Source organism: Prionailurus viverrinus, chromosome B1, assembly GCF_022837055.1.
Source record: "Prionailurus viverrinus isolate Anna chromosome B1, UM_Priviv_1.0, whole genome shotgun sequence".
In the NCBI taxonomy this organism is placed as follows: Eukaryota; Metazoa; Chordata; class Mammalia; order Carnivora; family Felidae; genus Prionailurus; species Prionailurus viverrinus.
This window is the reverse complement of record NC_062564.1, coordinates 82,447,649-82,467,607: the sequence shown is the minus strand read 5'-3', so window position 1 is coordinate 82,467,607 and position 19,959 is coordinate 82,447,649. Positions and strand designations below refer to the sequence as shown.

General features: G+C 38.2%; 1 protein-coding gene across 1 annotated transcript in view; it reads right to left on the bottom strand.

Annotated features, from left to right (window-relative positions):
• Positions 1-666: 666 nt before the first annotated feature.
• ANAPC10 (anaphase promoting complex subunit 10) overlaps positions 667-19,959 on the bottom strand; it is a 262,048-nt gene continuing 242,755 nt past the window's right edge. The window contains exons 7-8 of the transcript XR_007151768.1: positions 3,351-3,474; positions 667-1,172 (exon numbers count right to left, since the gene is read on the bottom strand). The gene's annotated coding sequence lies outside the window, so the exon portion shown is untranslated. The remainder of the gene's footprint in view (positions 1,173-3,350; positions 3,475-19,959) is intronic.

Sequence of the window (19,959 nt, the reverse complement as noted above, 5' to 3'; positions counted from 1 at the left end):
TGGGAACGATGGGCACGTTTTACACGCTGAGAATCATCTTCTGCACTATCCCTTCTGATACACTGCTTTCCCGTGGGGTTCCCTGTTCTCTTTAAGAAACTGCTTTTTAAAATTCCTTTCCTTCTTTTGGACCTTCATTCTCCCTTTTTAAATATATGTAAGCCGACAAGGAGGACTCACTGAAGAACAGAGCCCAGGTTTCTAGAAAGGCTCTGCAAATAGGAAGTAGAACCACATCACACTGTGTATCGGCCAAAAGTAATAAACCCAGCCAGCCTCAGCGCCCTCTTGACTTCGTCAGCAACTAACACTCCTCATTTCTCCCTTTCCTTGCAAAGGAAAAGGAAAAAATGCCAGGCAAAGAATGCCAGGCAAATCAAACCATGGGAAAAATAACACCTTCAAACTCAGGGCAAAATTCTCCTTTCCAATCCTTGTTGCAGATGCCCCATCCGGTATGCTTGGCCGAGTACACTGCTCTTGGAACAAGATACGGAACCCAGGTTAGAGAGAAGATTTTGGCCAGAAACTGGTTGTTAATTTTGAATGCATAGTTGTAGAGCCTGAGAAATCTCGCTATGATTTATTTACTTACGTTCAACAGTCAAAACAAACCCATGTGAGATAGCTCCTTATACGTCTTTAATAAATATTCCCTCTGATTTCCTACAAGTTACATTAATTAAACGCTCCTCAAATCAGTGAGTCTGTGCTTATCATTCATTAAGGATCAATGACAAATTCATGATTCAATATTACAATATTTTCCCCGAACAGAAAATGCTGTGGCAATTGCATCCTGGAAAAACCATTCTGGATCATTTCTTGTTTTCCACTTTGAACCCATCTGCCTCCTCTCTTTCAAGTCAATAAAGATTTGTTTGAAGAAAAGCAAAAAAAAGTCCACCTTTTTAATGTTGGCTTTCATCTTTCCAGTCAACCAAGAGTAGCAGCTGATGAGAAGAAAAAAACACTTACGATGAAACACCCTTTCTGAATTCTGGATTCAAAATCAAATAATCTTGACTATAATCCTTGCTCCGCTGTGAATTTACTATGTTGCATCTCTGGTTCTCAAACTCGTCCTGGATCCTCTGACATTCTGTTTCAATAATAAGGGTAGTTTCTTCCAGTTCTAATATTCTTATCTTATTGATCCTGGAGTTAGATTTCTATCAAACAGGCAAGAAAGAGTACATCAATTTCTTCAAAAGTGGTGTCACATGGGTAGAGAAAGAGACACACCTGCTTTTATCTCTTGAGATGGGTATTAATAGGGGCAAGCAAAAGTTCTATGACCAGAAAAAAAAAATCTTCCTGATTAGGACACCATTCATGTTCTCTTCCTTTCCCATTCATCATACATTGTCTTTAACTGAGCTTCTTGTACCTAGGATTTCTTCCAGGAGAGTGTGAAATCAGCAGAAAACTCAAAACAACCCAGAAGGTAACGTCTTAGAGGCACTGCTTCATCATTAATCTTTGTTTTAAAACAGGTTCTGCCAAGAATCTTTGCAGGAAGGAGTTAGCATCTACTGAACCAGCGCTCCACATCAGAATGAGTGCTGCTCGTTTATTATTCACTCACCCAATCACAGCATTTAAACAGAGATATTATACCTCTACCTTACAGAGGAAGAAAACTAAGGCACAAGGAAGTATAATAACTTGTCCGAGGTCATTTACAAGTAATAAATGCTGAAAAAGAAATTTATACCCAATGTGCCTAATTCCAAAGCCTTTCCTCTTCAACATAGGAACTGTCTATACAGTGCTTTGCCTCTTAGAAAAAAATTAGCTTATTAATGGTATTTAAATTAAGCTTCATTTCTCAGGACTAACCGCATACAGAGTCATGCTACTATAACAGTTTATTTAAACTATCAAGCACAAACTATTGGATTTGATGGGCATTGCCATAAATTCAAAATAAAGGAGAAAAGAATATTCTCATTTTACAAGTCTGAAAACCCATGTATGATGTATCAGCCTTGTGGAAGACCCAACCGATGTTTCCAAAGTCACCAAAGGGACTGGATTACACAGCAGACTAAGAAGATTTGGCCTCAACTCCGAGAATTTCAAGAGGCAAAAGAAGCAGGAAAGAGAAGCCTGGCTGGCAGGCAGTGGGTCAAAGGCATTCCCTGTAAAGTATAAGGGCCACCAAAGTGAAAAGCAAAGCACCACCCCTCATAGCTTTGTTTTCAGTCATGAGAGGCTTTTTGAAGTTCACTCTCTGGGATGAAAACACACCAAACACCTCTTCATCCCATCCCCCTCCCCCACATACACACACTGTTTATTTACTTCTCTCCCCCCTCCCATATCTGAAAAAAACAGGGGCCGTGAGGGGGGAGTAGCACGAGGAGCTTCCAGGTGTCCTGCTCCAAGGGATTAGAAGAGCTCAGGTTTCAACTCACCACCATCCCACCCATTTATTCGTTCCTACTACACCCATCACTCACCCTGACAGGCACCGCTTATGCCTTTGGTTGGCTTCATGGGAGGTGTTTATAAATAAGGGCACCTGTCTATGAAAGCCAGATATTAACAGGAGCAGCCAAGGAGACAATAGATTACACATTTGGGGAGTTTCTATGCCTGAACTTTCCCAACAGCTGTATCCGCATTATATAGGCTTTTGTGAGGTTTTGCATTGCAGGAGAGAGAAAGAAACAGGTTCCTTGTCTTCATACAGGAAACACATCTGTAAACCTGTCACATTCTACAGCAAGTGAACCAAAGGTAAACATTTAATAGTACTTGGAACTCTACCCCTTCTCTGTTAGGGAAAGTTAAAACATGTTGGTTAAATGAAAAGTTGGGCTGAAACTAGATTCTTCTCCAAACACAAAAGAAGGTTGTAATTTCAAGCATTTTCTTCCTTGGACTTAATCATGAATATTAAGTATTGGCACCCAAGTGCCAGAGTAACAAACTAAAGTGAAGACCACCCATCAACTTAATTCCAAAGGCTTATTTCATGTAACTCAAGCTCCAGTTATCTGAGAGTGAGTGATGCTATTCACAACTGCCCATAACAAAAGCCAAAGGGCTTATGGCAATTTGACCTTTTCATTTTTCACCAGTTTATTTTCAGAAAGCTGGGAAAATATTTTTCTCTTGTATTTGATGACACGATTTCTAGAGTATCTTGACTAATTTCTCAATTAGCCAGGATCACCCCAAATGCCACTCACCTTAAATTATGGGCCAAAGGAGCCATTATTTGGTAATGAAATTTAAGCAAAACATAATTTGATCCCAATAATTCACAAAATACTAATTCACAGAAGCAACTGACTTTCTCTTATACATTTGTAGTATTTTCCACATCTTAAATATCATACCTTTTATTTCTTGTTATGTATTTTCAAGCCCAAACACTCCAACCTCCTCCCTTGACATTTTAGATGGAAATGAAAGATTATCTCCTTTGTCATTTCAGAGTCCATGGCGCACTCCTCTTCCCTCCTGAAAACAAGAAACCACAGATGTTGCAGTCACGGATCTGTGATTAAAATAATTTCTGCAACTGAGACATCATGCCAAAAGCAAAAGCACATTCTTAATGCATTGTTTGTCTGGAAAAATAAACTGCATTACAGGAGGAATGTAAAGCAAGGTAATCATAGAAACCCAGAGGCATAATCCAGTTAAACTTTCTGACCTGCATCAAATGTTGACAATTCTAACTTCTCTGTTCCAAGAGAACTTTCTGGGACACACTTGCAACATTGCTTAAAAGTCCTGCCACCTAGTGGAAGAAGTAAATAAACTAGACCTTAGGTAACCAGCTAGATGGAAAGACCTTGAGAAAAATAGCTTGTCTATCAACAAGACTTCTCTTGAAAAATCATATTGGGTTAGTCTTAGACCTGATTTTCATAAAGTATCAAGATTCATTGAAATGGGTTGTTTTGCTCTTCCTTGTTCAGTGCATCACATTCAAGATAGGAAAGACTTGATATCAAGCCCTCAGAACCATGGGTGGAATCTACAAATAGCCAAGGTAATCATTCTGTTAATCTGCTTTGGATGACAGTTTTCAAAATGGATTCCACAGAATTAAGAAATCAACCAAATCCATTCCAGCTTTGCCTGGTGGAGGGCACTCAACTAGGCACTTAATCCTCCAAAAGCTCAGCAGGAGGACTCTTTATAAAAAGGATTTCTTTAGTTGGGTAAGGGAAAATATCCTGCCTGAACAGGAAGGTAGATCATTAGTGGCTGGACCTCACAGATAGCCACTAAGTTTCTGAGAAAACTTCCTGATGAGTCATGCTGGGAAGGAACTCTCCAAAAGGGCTTTGAGCAAAGTACTATTCTTGAGTAAGATCGACAATACATGCTTGGCCCAAATGATATCAACAGATGTGTTATGACAGCAATCAGTTCCTCAGTGACTTGAAGGAGAGCACTTGCCTCCCTGCCTACATGGCCAAAGAAACAAGAGAGTCTGTGATGGGCAAGATCAGAAATAGTGTGGGATTATGGTACATTGCAAATTGACATGTTTCTATGGTGCAAGGCCACTAAATACACTCGCTGTGTGCCAAGGCCTATTTTGGATTCTTCTTGTCCATGATTAAATACAACTGCTATTATGCCTATAGAAGCCTGCTAGTTCTCTCTAAAAGTCCAGGGCCATTCTGAAATAACATTTGCTTCTGGTAAGAAAATTATAATTCCAGACTCTATTAGTTGTATCTTCACTTCCATCCTCTACCTCTGGGATAAATGATCTACTCGCAAACACTTGTGGATAAATGATCTACCAGTGAAAACTTGTGAGGTTTAAATTAATATGTATAAAACACTTTGGAAGGAGTTATGAAAGACAATCCTACCACTCAATATTCAAGAATTATGTTCTGTGCCTTTATCTAAACTTTCCATTATTTGTTCAGTTTTTTAAACAAACACCATTGTTTACAGACTTAGATTTGATTTCACAAAGAATTTATTTCATAATTGAAGACTGAAGTGCTTTTCATAATTTAATTATTAGTATTGCTACATTCAGGAAGGGTTTTTCCATCACTCTTACAAAAAAGAATTTTTTTTTCAGTTTTAGAAACAAGAGAACCTATAGAACTGGCTCAAAATAAAAGAACTACAGTATTTCCAAAGAATGCAAAATATTTTTTGTAACAAGGACTAATTATTGTTTTATCATTTTATGTTATCTCTAAAGATTTCATAGCCATCCATATGGTTGAATCATCTTCTTTCTGAATTAATTAAACAAGAAACAAATAAATGAACCAGAGACCTGCCCTACAAAAATAGTAAAGAGAGACTTTCTAGGTGAAATTAAAGGACACTAGACAGCAACTCAGATCTACATAAAGAAAAATGAAAGTCGGTAAAGGTAAATACATGGGTAATAATAAAAGAGAATAAATGAAATTTTGTTTAGAACTTATCTTTTTCCCTCCTATCTCAAAGATAATTGCACCTAACAACAGAGCACCAAAATACGTGAAGCAACAACTGACAAACTTGAAGGAGAAATAGACAATTCAACAATAATAGTGGAGACTTCAAATACTCTACTTTTAATAATAGATAGGACAAGAGACAAAAAAATCCACAATTAAATAGAAGACTTGAAAAGCATTCTAAGCTAACTATACCTAAAGACTCTAGTTAAGAATGGGAGAATGCACATTCTTCTCAAGTGCATGTGAGATATTTTCCAGGTTAGATCATATGCTTTTACTGATACATAAAACAAATACCAATAAATTTAAAACGACTGAAATTGTACCATGGTCATATGTTCTCTGACCACAATAGAATAAAATTGGAAATCAATAACAGAAGGAAATTTGAAACCGGCAGAAATATGTGAAAATTACACAACACCTTCTTAAAAAGCAATTCTTCAAAGAAGAAATACAGGAAAATCAGGAAATGCTTAAAGATGAATAAACCTAAAACACAACATACCATGACTGATGAGATGCAGTTATAGCGGTACTTAGAGGGACATTTATAGCTGTAAAATGCCTATATTAAGAAAGAAGCCCTCAAACTAATAACCTATCCTTTCATCTTAGGAGGGTAAAACTAAACCCAAAGAAAGTTTCCTTTTTTGATGAAATTAACAAACTGACTTTGAAATTCATATGGAAATGTAAAGGACTCATGATAGCCAAAAAATCTTACAGAAGAACAGAGGTGAAGAACTCACTCTTCCCAATTCAAATTTACTGTAAAGCTATAGTAATCAAGACTGTGTGGTACTAGCCTAAGGACAGACATATAAATCAATGGTATAGAATTGAGGATCCAGAAATAAACCTACACATCTATGGTCGATTTAGACAAGTGCCATGGTGCCAACACCATTTAACGGGAGAAAGAATAGTCTTTTGGACAAATGGTATCCAGAAGTGTTAAAGAATTCTTATAACTAAACAATAAAATTACACAAACAGCCCCATTAAAAATGGACAAAAGAGGGGCATCTGGGTGGCTCAGTTGGCCAAATATCTAACTTCGGCTCAGGTCATGATCTCATGATTCGTGAGTTAGAGCCCCACATTGGATTCCATGCTGACAGTGCAGAGCCTGCTTGTGATTCTCTCTCTCTTTCTCTGCTCCTCCCCCACTCTTGCTTTCTCTCTCAAAATAAATAAATAAACTTCAAAAAAAGCTGTAAGACCAGATCAAGCAAAAAATAGCCAACAGATTTGAATAGATATCTCACGAAAGAAAATATATAAGTGGCCAATAAGCACATAAAAAGATGCTTACCACAGTTAGCCATTAGAGAAATGCAATTAAAAACCACAATAAGATACCACTTCATACTCACTTGAATGACTGTAATCAAAGACTGATAGTAACAAGTGTTGATGAGGATGTGAAGTATTATTGTTGGTGTGTGTGTAGTGATGCAGCCTCTGTGAGAAAAAGTTTGGCACTTCCTCAAAAAGTTAACCATAGAGTTTCACTCTTAGATATATAGGCAGGAGATCTGGAGTATGTAAACACATAAACATGCACACAAATGTGCACAACATCACTATTAATGATAGCCCCCAAATGGAAATAACCCCAAATGTTCCTGGACTAATGAGAAGATAAATAAAATGTGGGATGTCCATTCAATGGAATATTATTCAGCCATAAAAATGTATGAAGTCTCAGGCTTGCACTGGATGGATGAACCATGAAAACATTATGTTAATTAAAGCACCAGACATAAAAGATTACATATTATATTATTTCACTTATATAAAACGTCCAGAATAGGCCACTCCATGGAGACAGAGGATAGTTTGGTGGATGCCAGGAGCTGAGGAAAGGAAGAAATGGCGAATGACTTCTAATAGGGGAAATTTGGGGGGATGATGAAAATGTTCTGAAATTCGATTTTTTTTTAATGTTTACTTATTTTTGAGAGAGAGACAGCACTCATGCTCATGCAGGGGAGGGGCAGAGAGAGAGGGAGAGAGAGAATCCCAAGCAGGCTCCATGCTGTCAGCACAGAGCCCAACACAGGGTTTTATCTCATGAACATCCAGATCACGATCTGAGCCAAAATCAGGAATTAGACACTTTACCGACTGAGCCACCCAGGGGCCCCATAGATGGTGATGAATATTCACCCAACCTTGTGAATATACTATAGGGCATTGAACTGTACACTATAAATGATGAATTCTACAGTATGTGAATTGTATCTCAGTAAAAGAAATTTTAAATTATATATAACATAAAAAATAAAAAGATGAATTATTAGTATCAAATCATTGCTCACACACACAATTTTCTAATGCCTTGTTCTTATAGTGTTGTTCATAGGTTGGCACGAAAGGTATCATCTGCGAGTTTAGTACCTGAAAAATCTCAGGCTTGCCTCAAATCTGTTGAATCAGAATCTTCATTTTAACATGATTCCCCAGGTGATTCCTATGCACATTAAAATTTGAGAAGCACTACTCTAATCCAAGAGTTTTCATTCTCCTATTTTAGGGTGTATGTGAAAAAAATTAAGTGGTAAGTCCAAAAGACATTCTAATTTCCTTTGGGGAATTACATCTCGCCCACTGTGTGCCACGTTAGTGATATGGTAAATTCAGATGCCCTGGCTTGGCCTTCAGAAGTCAAAGGGATCCGGGAACATCCTTTCCGTTACTGCTGATCCCCCTCCTCCTCCCTGACTACTCTTTTCTCAACACGCCCAACCTGACCCCACCCAAGGATGAGTTGGTATAGGATCAACCTTATCAGACTCCCTCTTCTGAAACTTGGAATATCGAGGGGAATGACTCAATGAGAGAGGAAACAGCTGGGGTTCTGTCTTTCTAGGAGCCCCCTCTAATGGCTTCATGTTGCTTTTTCCAAACTTGTCTCCCCATCAGTTTGGTGAACTCCTGAGGAGCTTTCACATAAATGTCCCTTTGTTTTGTTTTGTTTATGTTAGTCAGAGCTAGATTTTGTTGCTTGCAAAGAATCGTTTGACACACCACCCTTTAATACTATAACAACTAGCTGGAATACACATATAGTTCTAATGCTTTATTTGCACAGTGTGGATTCATGATCATGGCTATCATATTACTAAGTATTATATTTATTATTAATAGGTATAATTATGATTGTAAATAACTAGCCAAAGATTAAAAGCTAGTAAGTGGCAAATGTCCATCAACTGATAAATGGATATAAAATGTGGTATGTGTATATACAGTAGAATATTACTCAGCCATAAAAAAGAATGAAATCCAGCTATTGGCAATGACATGGATGAAGTGAGAGAGTATGATGAAAAGCAAAATAAGTCAGTCAGGGAAAGACAAATACCATATGATTTCACTCATATGTGACATTTAAGAAACAAAACAGTTGAACATAGAGGGATAAAAAAGAGAGACAAACCAAGAAACAGACTCTTAACTATAGAGAAAAAAACTGACAATTACCAGAGGAGAGGTGTGGGGGGCAGGGGTGGAGCCCGGGGCAGGGCATGGGGAGGGGGAGGACATGGATTAAATAGGTGATGGGGATTGAGGAGTGCGCTTGTTGTGATGAGCACCAGGTGTTGTATGGAAGTGTTGAAGCACTAAATTCTACACCTGAAACTAACATACTGTATGTTAACTAACTGGCATTTAATAAAAACTTGGAAGAAAATAAGTAAATAAGTAAGTAAATAAATAAAAGTAAGGAGGCAGCGGGCAGGAATAAGAGAGAGTGAGAAACTGGGGCTCTTCGCCAATGTTGAAGCTGTGGAAGCCAGGCCCTGACCCCAGAGCCCAGAACCTTACACTGCTGAATGACACCTCAGGACTGATCTGAGCTCCTGCTGGCAGAATATGCTCATACGCCAATGTCCACAGTGGTATTATTCACAATAGCCAAAACATGGAAAGAATCCAACTGTCCATAGAAAAATAAACAGATGAACAAAATGTGGTATATACATACAATAGAATATTAGCCAGCCTGAAAAAGGAATGAAATTCTGACACATGGTACAACACAGATGACCCTGGAAAACATTATGCTAAGTGAAATAAGTCATATGCAAAACAAAAAATATCGTATGATTCCACTTCTATGAGGTATATAGAAGAGGCAAATTCATGGAGCCAGAAAGTAGTACAGTGGTTTCCAAGGGCCAAGAAAAGAGACAATGTGAGTTAGTATTTAATAGGCACAGAGTTTCTGGTGGGGGTGATGAAAAAGTTCTGGAAATGAAGAGTGGTGATGGTTGCACACCATCACCATCAGTGATGAAGGAACTTGACACTTAAAAATGGATAAAATGGTGCTATGGACTGAATATTTGTGTCCTCCCAAAAATTGTATGTTGAAGCCCTAATTGCCAATGTGATAGTATTTGGAGGTGAGATATTTGGGAATTATTTAAGCCATGAGTGTTGAGCCTTCATGAATGGGGTTAGTGGCCCTATAGAAAGAGACACAAGAAAGGTCTTTTGCTCTTTTTTGGCCACGTGAGTATAGTGCAAGAAGGTGGCCATCTGTAGAGCAGGAAGAAGCCCTTCACCCAAACCTGGCCATGCTGGCACCCTGGAAACTTCCCAGTTTCCAGAACAGTGGAAATATATTTGTCTTGTTTAAGCCACTCAGTCTATGGTATTCTAGCTCAGCAGCCTGAGCTAACTGAACAAAAGTATATCTTATGTCAAGTATATTTTACCGTAACTTAAAACAAAACTATTAGTATCCTAAAATGTTAAAATCTGAAAAAGAAAAGTGAAAGTATATATATATATATATATATATATACACACACACACACATATATATATATGATGCATGATGCACAAATAATTTTATTGGTAAGAAGATGAGCCTAAAAGAAAGAAAGAAAGAAAAACAAAAAAAACAGGTCATGAGCTTATGGTTTGAGAGTTCGAGGCCCGTGTCGGGCTCTGTGCTGACAGCGCAGAGCCTAGAGCTTGCTTCAGATTCTGTGTCTCCTCTCTCTGCCCCTCCCTTGCTCTCTCTCTCTCTCTCAAAAAATGTTTATCAAAAATAGATAAACATTAAAAAATAAAAAAAGATGAGCCTCTTCTAGTTTGAAGTAACAAAAACCCCAATCAAATAATTTTAGCAAACAAAGGGAATTGATGGACTCATGTAACTATGACGCCCAAGCTTAAGCCCGGATCCTGGGGCATATCCTGTGTACCATCTCTTGATGAGTTTTCGGTATGATTATGTCAACCTCAGACCAGCTCTCCTGACCTGGAGCTAGAGATAGCTACTGGTAGCTTCCACCTTCATCAGCTTTGCAGCTAGAAATCTCAGTGTAAAGAGGGAGCCTCTTTGCTGGCAAAAGTCCTGGAGAGAGCTCTGTGTTCTGGCTTGGGACTTGTGAACCAAATACTATGGTTGTGGGGGTGAAATGACTTGATTGGCAGGCTCAGCAAGCCTAAGCCCCTGGCCTACCGCTAGAGCAGTACCACCTGAATCACAGGCTTCCTCCAAAGAGACGCTAACACACAGAAAGCATATGTACAGTGTCCCTTCAGTGCCCTGTCCATATCCCCGTGGACCTCATTGTTCAATGGAAGCCTGAGTACTCACTGTAGGCAGCTGAGACCCTCTGCCTAGGACTCTGGCTGCCTGAGCAGAATAGGGGAGGGCTACCAGGGAGGTGCAGCTTTCAAGCAATGACAAATGGATTTGATGCATAAATACTACACCTGCCTCATTTTTTTCTTTTGTTTTGTTTTTTTCTTTTCTCCCACTATCTCCTGGGTTTACCTCTAGGACAGTACACATCATTCTCTTGCAATTACTGCCCTTGCTCACCCGTGTCCCCATTTGCCTTCCAGTTCCTTAAAGGCAGGGGACTGGAGTAAGTAACGTATTAAGAGATTTGTCCAAAGTCACAAGGGTAATAAGAGATGAAGGCGGGATTTGAAGTTGAAGTCAGCTTCAACAACTAAGTTTCATGACTGCTACCCCAAATCACCAGTTTATCTCCTGGGAGCACTCTGCCATCTCTGGGCCCTTACATCCCTTCCGGAAGTCCCAAATGCTCATGTAGGCTCTTTCACTGGGGGTTTCAGGCTCAGCTTTAGTGTTCATTTAGGTGGGCTCATTGGGCCTGGTATGTCTTCTACAAGATGGACTCCCAACTGTGGGCAGGTAACAGCCTGAGGTCCCCTTGTTAGTGCATAGAAGACTGATAACCCTTGATTCATCCCTGGTGCCTTTAGCTGGGACATGTCACCCATGCTTCCATGAGACACTGAAAATAATTAACACACTCTGGGAAGATGACTCTGATGGGAGTCTTTCATGTGAGTGAGCACCTTCTGAACACTTCTTCCCAGCCAGGAAATATGGACAGGTGGCCTGGATATTTTGGTTGATGAGACTATATTTTTTTCTTTTTAAAGATTATGTTGGAGTGAATTGATTCAGTATTAACCTCTTGTAAGGGGAGATAAAAAACAAATTGTAATTGGGTAAAAACATGGTTATCACAGGCACCCCAAAAGAACCTGTTACCACTGAGCTGTGGAGGGCCAGGTTTTCAGAGCACTCCAGCCGTCTACCAGGGTAATAACAGCCACCTTAATGATGGTGATATTGATGGTGAGCAACCATTGTTTATGCTGTAGTGGGCATGGGGCTAGGCTAGTCATGGATATCATGACTTAATTTTTTTCATCATGAGAAGTGTATTCTTTAATCCCCTATTTCACCTCCCCCATCCACCTCCCCTCTGGTAACCATCAGTTTGTTCTCTGTAGTTAAGAGTCTGTTTCTTAGTTTTTCTATCTCTCTTTTATTCCTTTGTTCTTTTTTGTTGTTGTTGTTGTTTCTTAAATTCCACAATTGGGTGAAATCATATGGTATTTGTCTTTCTCTGACTGACTTATTTCACTTAGCATAATACTCTGTAGCTCCATCCATATTGTTGCACATGGCAATATTTCATTCCTTTTTTAAGGCTGAATAATATTCCATTGTATGTATACACGACCTCTATCCATTCATCTATTGATAGACACTTGGGCTGCTTCCACAGTTTGGCTATTGTAAATAATGCTGCAATAAACACAAGGGTGCATATAATCCTTTGAATTAATATTTTTGTATTTTGGGGAAAATACTCAGTAGTGCGATTACTGGATTGTAGGGTAGTTACTTTTATTTAAAAAAAATTTTTTTAAGTTTTTTTTAATGTTTATTTATTTTTGACAGAGAGAGAGAGACAGAGCATGAGCTGGGGAGGGACACAGAGAGAGGGGGACACAGAATCCGAAGCAGGCTCCAGGCTCTGAGCTGTCAGCACAGAGCCCGATGCAGGGCTCGAACTCACAGACTGCAAGATCATGACCTGAGCTGAAGTCAGACGTTCAACTGACTGAGCCACACAGGTGCCCCTATTTAAAAAAATTTTTTTAACATTTATTCATTTTTGAGAGATGGAGACAGAGTGTGAGTGGGGGAGGGGCAGGGAGAGAGGGAGACACAGAATCTGAAGCAGATTCCAGGCTCTGAGCCATCAGCACAGAGCCTGATGTGGCTCCATACCATGAGTATGGAATGTCTTTCCATTTCTTTGCATTGTCTTGAATTCCTTTCATCACGGTAGTTTAGTTTTCAGAGTATAGGTCTTTCATCTCTTTGGTTAAGTTTTTTACTAGATGTTTTATTGTTTGCACCTGCCTCACTCTTTAAGAGCAACAGTTCTGAGGCATGTTCTATACTCTCTTCCAGAGGTCTTCAGTGGGATTGAGCCCCAGTTGCCTATGATGGCAGTCTGCTTTTTAACCCAAATTTTCTGTTTTACTTCTCTACTTCTTGAGCATGATTTCCTGCTGTCACTTCCAAATAGTGAATATACTCCAATCCCAGTCTGTGGGGCTGAGTCTATGAAAATTCAAATTAAGACAACATTTGTATCATGGAGGGTGAATTCACACTATGTCCATTTTATGTTAGGAAAATTTGTAGAGGCTATTTGGTATTATCTCTTCATTTTATTTACAACACTCAGTATTTGTTTAATAGTCCACTTAAACATAAAGAAAATATTTGTTTATCCAGAAAAATATATCAAATTCTATGTGGATATATTCATTTTCTAGGGCTGCCATAACAAAGTATCACAAACTGGGTGGCTTAAACAACAGAGGTTTATTATCTCACAGTTCTGGAGGCTAGAAGTCCAAGATTAAGGTCTTGGCAGAGCTGGTTTCTTCTGAGGCCTCTCTCCTTAGGTAGTAGATGGCTGTCTTCTCCATGTATCTTCATATGGTCTTGCTTATGTGTGTGTCTGTATCCGAATCTTGTCTTCCTATAAGAACACCAGTCATATTAGGGCCTGCCCTAATGTCCTTATTTTAATTTAATTACTTCTTTAATTACTTGATTACTTCTCTAAATCCTGTCACATTCTGAGATACTGGGGGTTGCAACTTTAATATATGAAGTTAGGGGGCATTCAACCCATAACAGGAGGTATCTGTGTACTGTGTCATTTTTGCCTTTACAGGCAAATGCTTTACGAATAGATGACTTCCTTATCGTCTTCCTCTCCACGGATTAGTATAAATATGCACTACAAAATAGCATCTTTTCTTTAAACTTTAAGGTTTAGCATTACCAAGTGGACCAAAAGAACTAAAGGGAAGAGATATTGAAAGCAAAGCACCAAAATACTACTGCAGGAAAAAATCTGTTAGCTTCCTGAGTAACAGGACTGGGTTCTTGACAAATAGTCCCATCACAATCCCAGCAGTGAAAGGCACTCTGTCCTGGTTTTGAGTCTCCATAAGAATCACTAGCCAGAAGCTCTGGCGGTCTTTACCTCATCATCCCTGGAGATTTGATATGACAGATTCACTTCATATCTTAAGATTGTAGTACACACTCATTCCTCTGTGACTTAAATGATGACATTGAGGTCCAGCAGATAATAGCATGATTTATGGCCAGCAGTGCCAGTGTGGCTATTATTCAGTGTTACATTATACACTTAGAAATACACTAATGCCACATCACAAGCCAGTGTCATCTTGATGATATTGTGACCCAGGACTCAAGAAAGTATTTCATTAAGGAGACAGGTGGAATGTGAGACATAAATGCAGTGATCAAAGAGGCAATGAAATTTGTTTACTGCTGCCTAATATGTGACCTATCAGTTACAAAGCCCATCTCCACTCAACCCTGCACCGTTTTATATTTTGCCACAGCAGTCCCATCTTTCCTTACCCCTGGAATTTCTGACTCTTCTGGGCTTCATTTCTGCACATATTTCATAGCTCACAAAGCATGCTTAAATATAGATAGATATCTCTTGGTCAGAAAGTCAACCCAAATGTGTTTGCTTTCTAATGCATGTCACCAGGCCACAGGGATTTTGTTTTGTTTTCTTTATAATAGAACTTTCTCTAGGCTCCTGATATTTCCAGATCTGTGGCGATCTGGGTCCTGTTTTCTCTTCCCCAGATGCACTTTCAGTTGTTGCCTTTTTTCAATCAATTTCCAGATGTCGTTGCTTATTCATTTTATTTCCAGCACATTTTAACCTTTCCTGAACTTTTGCATAATTCTCTTCTATGACACCTTCCTACTCCTCCTCCATGCCATTCAGATGAATTCCAGAAACCTGCTTCAATTACACCAAATTTAGTTGGCTTTTCCATGTGCCAAATGAGTCTGCCCCAGGTTGGAAAGTGAAAGGAATGACTGGTCTGGAGGAGGAACCCTTTTGAATGAGCTCCCAGCTGATAGACAAATGTTGCTTAGGTTCAAGGTCTAGGCTGACTATTGTGTAAAAGACTCTATAGAGAGGAAGAATAGTCACTGGGGCCCTGAAGTCCAAACCACAGTTTGTTTTAGAACTTTAAAAAAAAAAAATCTCTGTGCAAATATCAATCCAGTAAGCCAGAAATCTTTTTTAAATTACCTTGAGCAATACAAAAATTGTAAAGAGGTCTTGACTTTCTGTAATACTTCCTGCATTTGGCACCATTTGGAAATAAGATCTTTCAAATAAATTAATTCTTTAGACAGTTGAAACATGTCTGAAAGCCCCAAAGTGTTGCAAATATTAACCACTTTTACATAAATCTTTCTAGAATGCATTATATTTTAGGGCACACTGATCATAATCTAATGTTTTCCTAATGATTCAGGGTCAAGGCTATGACTATCAGTAGCCATTCCCTGAGGTCTATGAGATGTTAGTCTGCTTTCCTTTACACCAAGATTTCTCAACTTACTGTCATTTGGGTCTAGAAAATCCTTTGACGTGGGAGTATAGCCTGTGCATTTTGGACATTTAGCAGCATCCCTGGCTTGTACCCACTAGGTCACAGTAGCGCCACATCTTCAGTGGTGATAGCCAATAATGTCTAAAAACAACTATGTACACCATCATTACATATTCTCAACATTGTATAGGAAGCCCTATTCAATACAATAGAAAAGAAAAAGACAAAGAAAAAGAAGGGAAAGATAAAAATATTGGAAAACAGAAAAAGCACTATCTTTATTTGCAGAAGACATGTCTATGTAAATAAAAAATTCAAAATGATCTGCAAACTATTAGAATTAATAAGTGAATTTAGAGTGTCACTAAAAACAAAATCAATATACAAAGTGTAATTGTGTTTCTATGACCTAAGGAAATAACAACTGGAAATTGAAATTTTACTTATTTACTTACTTATTTATTTTGATGTTTTATTTATGTATTTATTCATTTATTTTTAAAAACTTTTTTTTAATGTTTATTTTTGAGACAGAGAGAGAGACAGAGCATGAGCAGGGGAGGGACAGAGAGAGGGAGACACAGAATCCGAAGCAGGCTCCAGGCTCTGGGCTGTCAGCACAGACCCTGACATGGGACTCAAACTCACAAACTATGAAATCATGACCTGAACCGAAGTCAGACGCTTAACCAACTGAGCCACTCAGGCACCCCTAAATTTTAAAAAATACTGTATACAATCTCATAAAAAATAACTAGAAATGAACCTAACAAAAGATGTATATGACCACTATACTGAAACTATGAAATATTAAAGAGACAGTAAAGAAGACCTAAATAAATCAAGCCATGGAACATATTAATGGATTGGAGGAATTCAACATTAAGATTTAATTAAGATTAAGAATTTAAGATTAAGATTAAGATTTGGGGTTGCCTGGGTGGCTCAGTTGGTTAAGCATCTGACTTCAGCTCAGGTCATGATCTTGCGGTCCATGAGTTCGAGCCCTGTGTTGGGCTCTGTGCTGACAGCTCAGAACCTGGAGCCTGCTTCTGACTCTGTGTCTCCCTCTCTCTCTGCCCCTCCCCCACTCATTCTCTCTCTCTCTCTCTCTCTCTCTCTCTCTCTGTCTCTCAAAAATAAAGATTAAAAAAAAATTTTTTTAAAGATTAAGATTTGATTTTCCTCAAACTTATCTATAGATCCAGTGAAATTGAAAGCTAAATACCAGGGAGGGGAAAAAATTATATGGAAATTTAAAGAACTTAGAAAGACAAATGTTGAAATAGAACAAATTTGGAGAAACAATACCACCAGATGGCAAGACGTATTATAAAGCTAGAGTAATTTAGAGAGTGTGATATTGGACCAATGGAATGGAAAAAAGAATCACATTTAAACCAACACATAAATACAATCAAATTTGTAGAATATGGACTAAATATAAATCCAATGCAAAAAATTGCCACTGAAATTCTGTAATGAAAAAAATGATAATTTTTAGTAAATGATATTGGAACTATTTGATATCCATATGGAGAAAACGAACCTTGAGGCCTACCTCATACAAAAAAACCAATTTGAGTTCATCATAGACATAAATATAAAAAGAAAAAACATATAAAAAATGCTTTTGAAAAAATATACATGACCTCAGGCAGAAAAATACTTCTTAAGCAAGATGCAAAGGCACTAACCATAAAAGAAAATACTATTAAATTGGATTTTATTTAATCCTAAGAATTTATGTTCATCAAAAGACAAGAATAAGAAAGTGAAAAGACAGGTCAGAGAGTAGAAGAATATATCTATAGCACAAAAATCCAACAAGGACTCACATACGGAATATATCTTTTAAAAACTGTTTTAAACTGAGTAAAAGAAATGACCAGATATGTTGTAAAAGAAGACATACAAATAACCAATGAACATATGGAAATGGGCCCCAAGTTACTACTCATCAGGGAAAGTCATTTTAAGCCACAAAGAGATACCATCACATGTCAGCAGAATGAAAAAAGCTGAAAAGACTGACAATTTTACCAAGAGTTGACAAGAATGTCTGGCAACTGGATTGCCAGTAGAAGTGTAAATTGGCACAACTCCTTTGGAAAACTGTTTAGCAGTGACTCCTAAAGTTAACTATCTACCCACTCCACCACTCAGCAATTACACTTCTAAGTATATACCCAAAAGAAAAAAATAGTTATCCCTAGTTAGGGTCACCTGGGTGGCGCCATTGGTTAAGCGTCCAACTCTTAATGTCAGATCAGGTCATGATCTCATGGTCTGTGGGTTCAAGCACCACGTTGGGCTCTGTGCTGACAGTGCAGAACCTGTTTGGGATTCTCTCTCTCTCTCTCTCTCTGTCCCTCACCCACTTGCATTCTCTCTCTCTCAAAATAAATAAATATTTTAAAAAATAGTTATGCTAAGTTGCAGGCATATCTATTCTATTCAATGTCCTTAATGGACAATGGAAGATGAGGCTTTGACTATCTTTTCTCCCCCATGTCAAACACAAGCACACACACTTTCTATCCTTAATACAGTTTCTATATCATAGAGCTTAAAAATATCATGAGGCCTCAAATGGAAAAACCCAACAGACTGCCAAACAGGAATAAGTGTTTTAAAACCTATACTTTTGAGTACAGTCTCTAAAATTCCAGGACATCAAAGACAATTAGACAATCCTATAAGCTACCTTAAAAATGGGCCATCTAGAACAGAAGGAGAATCAAATTTATATCAGGCATTTTAAAAGCAACATAGGTGACTTTTTAAAAAGGAGTGATACCTTTCAAGATCTAGAGGGATATAACTTTGAACATAAATTCTATATTCAGACAAACTATCATCCAACAGTAAAGAAAAAATATGATCAGATATGTAAAGATCCTCTTGTATACCAGCTGTAAAGTACATGTAAATAATTCTCCCTGGAGTTGCTCAGTGCACAGCTTGTGAAGTGTGTCTGGAAACCCTGATCCACAGATTCTTGAAATTTCCCTAAATTCAAGAGTAACCATCAGAAGAATGGACATTTTCTCAACCAATATAGTAAAATTACACAATGACCAAAAAAAACCAAACCAAACCAAACAAAACAAAAACAACAACAACAACAACAAAAAAAAACGCCTTAATTGCTCCAAAAGAAAGGAAGAATAAAATAATGTTTAAATGTGTAGAAAATAAAATATCATGGAACTGTTAGGAGAATTATCCTCCCATTGTAAATAATTAGAAAACTGGACAAAGTAAATGAAACAACTCTTTTCAGACACTGGACAATAGGCAGCATTGACCTGTGATCCCTGAGAAGAATGAAGCAAACAAGATGAGCCCTATGATTTTCTTGGCTTTCCGCCAGGTAGCAGTTTCTAGGCAGCTCAAGGAGGGAATTATACATAGCCCAGTATCCTCATTGAGTTGAGAAGACAGAAATTGAAATTCAGAGAAGTCAAAATGACATTTATGGAGCAGAGTGCCAGAGATGAGAAAACTGTAAAGGGACAACTATAAAGATCTGCAAAGGAGTCCTCTTTTGGCAGAGTGATGATCTACACAACCACAGAATAAAACTCTGTGAGGTTGGGAATAAGGTGAACCATTCCCGTAATGGGGCTATGAACAGTTCACCAGTCAGAGTGGAGAAACTTCATAATACACAGAGCATTCTGTGGAGACGGCAAAAAAGTCAGACTCTAGAGTGGGGCTAACCTAGCCCGAGGGTAAAGATTGTTTTAAACCCACAGGAGCAAAGTTTAAAAGAATCAAAAGGTTGAAACTGATCTGCATAATTTGATCTTGCTAGAACAAAATACAATGAAAGAACAAAATCAGGAGTGTAGAATCCAATGAGAAATCAGAAATAATCAGGCATCTAAAGAAGCGTAAGAGGGGCGCCTGGGTGGCTCAGTCGGTTAAGCCTCCGACTTTGGCTCAGGTCATGATCTCACAGTCCGTGAGTTTGTCTGTGCTGACAGCTCAGAGCCTGGAGCCTGCTTCCATTTCTGTGTCTCCCTCTCTCTCTGCACCTCCCCCACTCACACTCTGTCTCTGTCTCTCTCTCAAAAATAAATAACATTAAAAAACAATTTAAAGAAGCATAAGAATGTCACATAACCACGATAAAAATCCATTGATAGAAAAGAACAGGAAATGATGAGTATGATAAATTTTCAGACAATGACTTTAAAATACCAATAATTAATATTACATACTC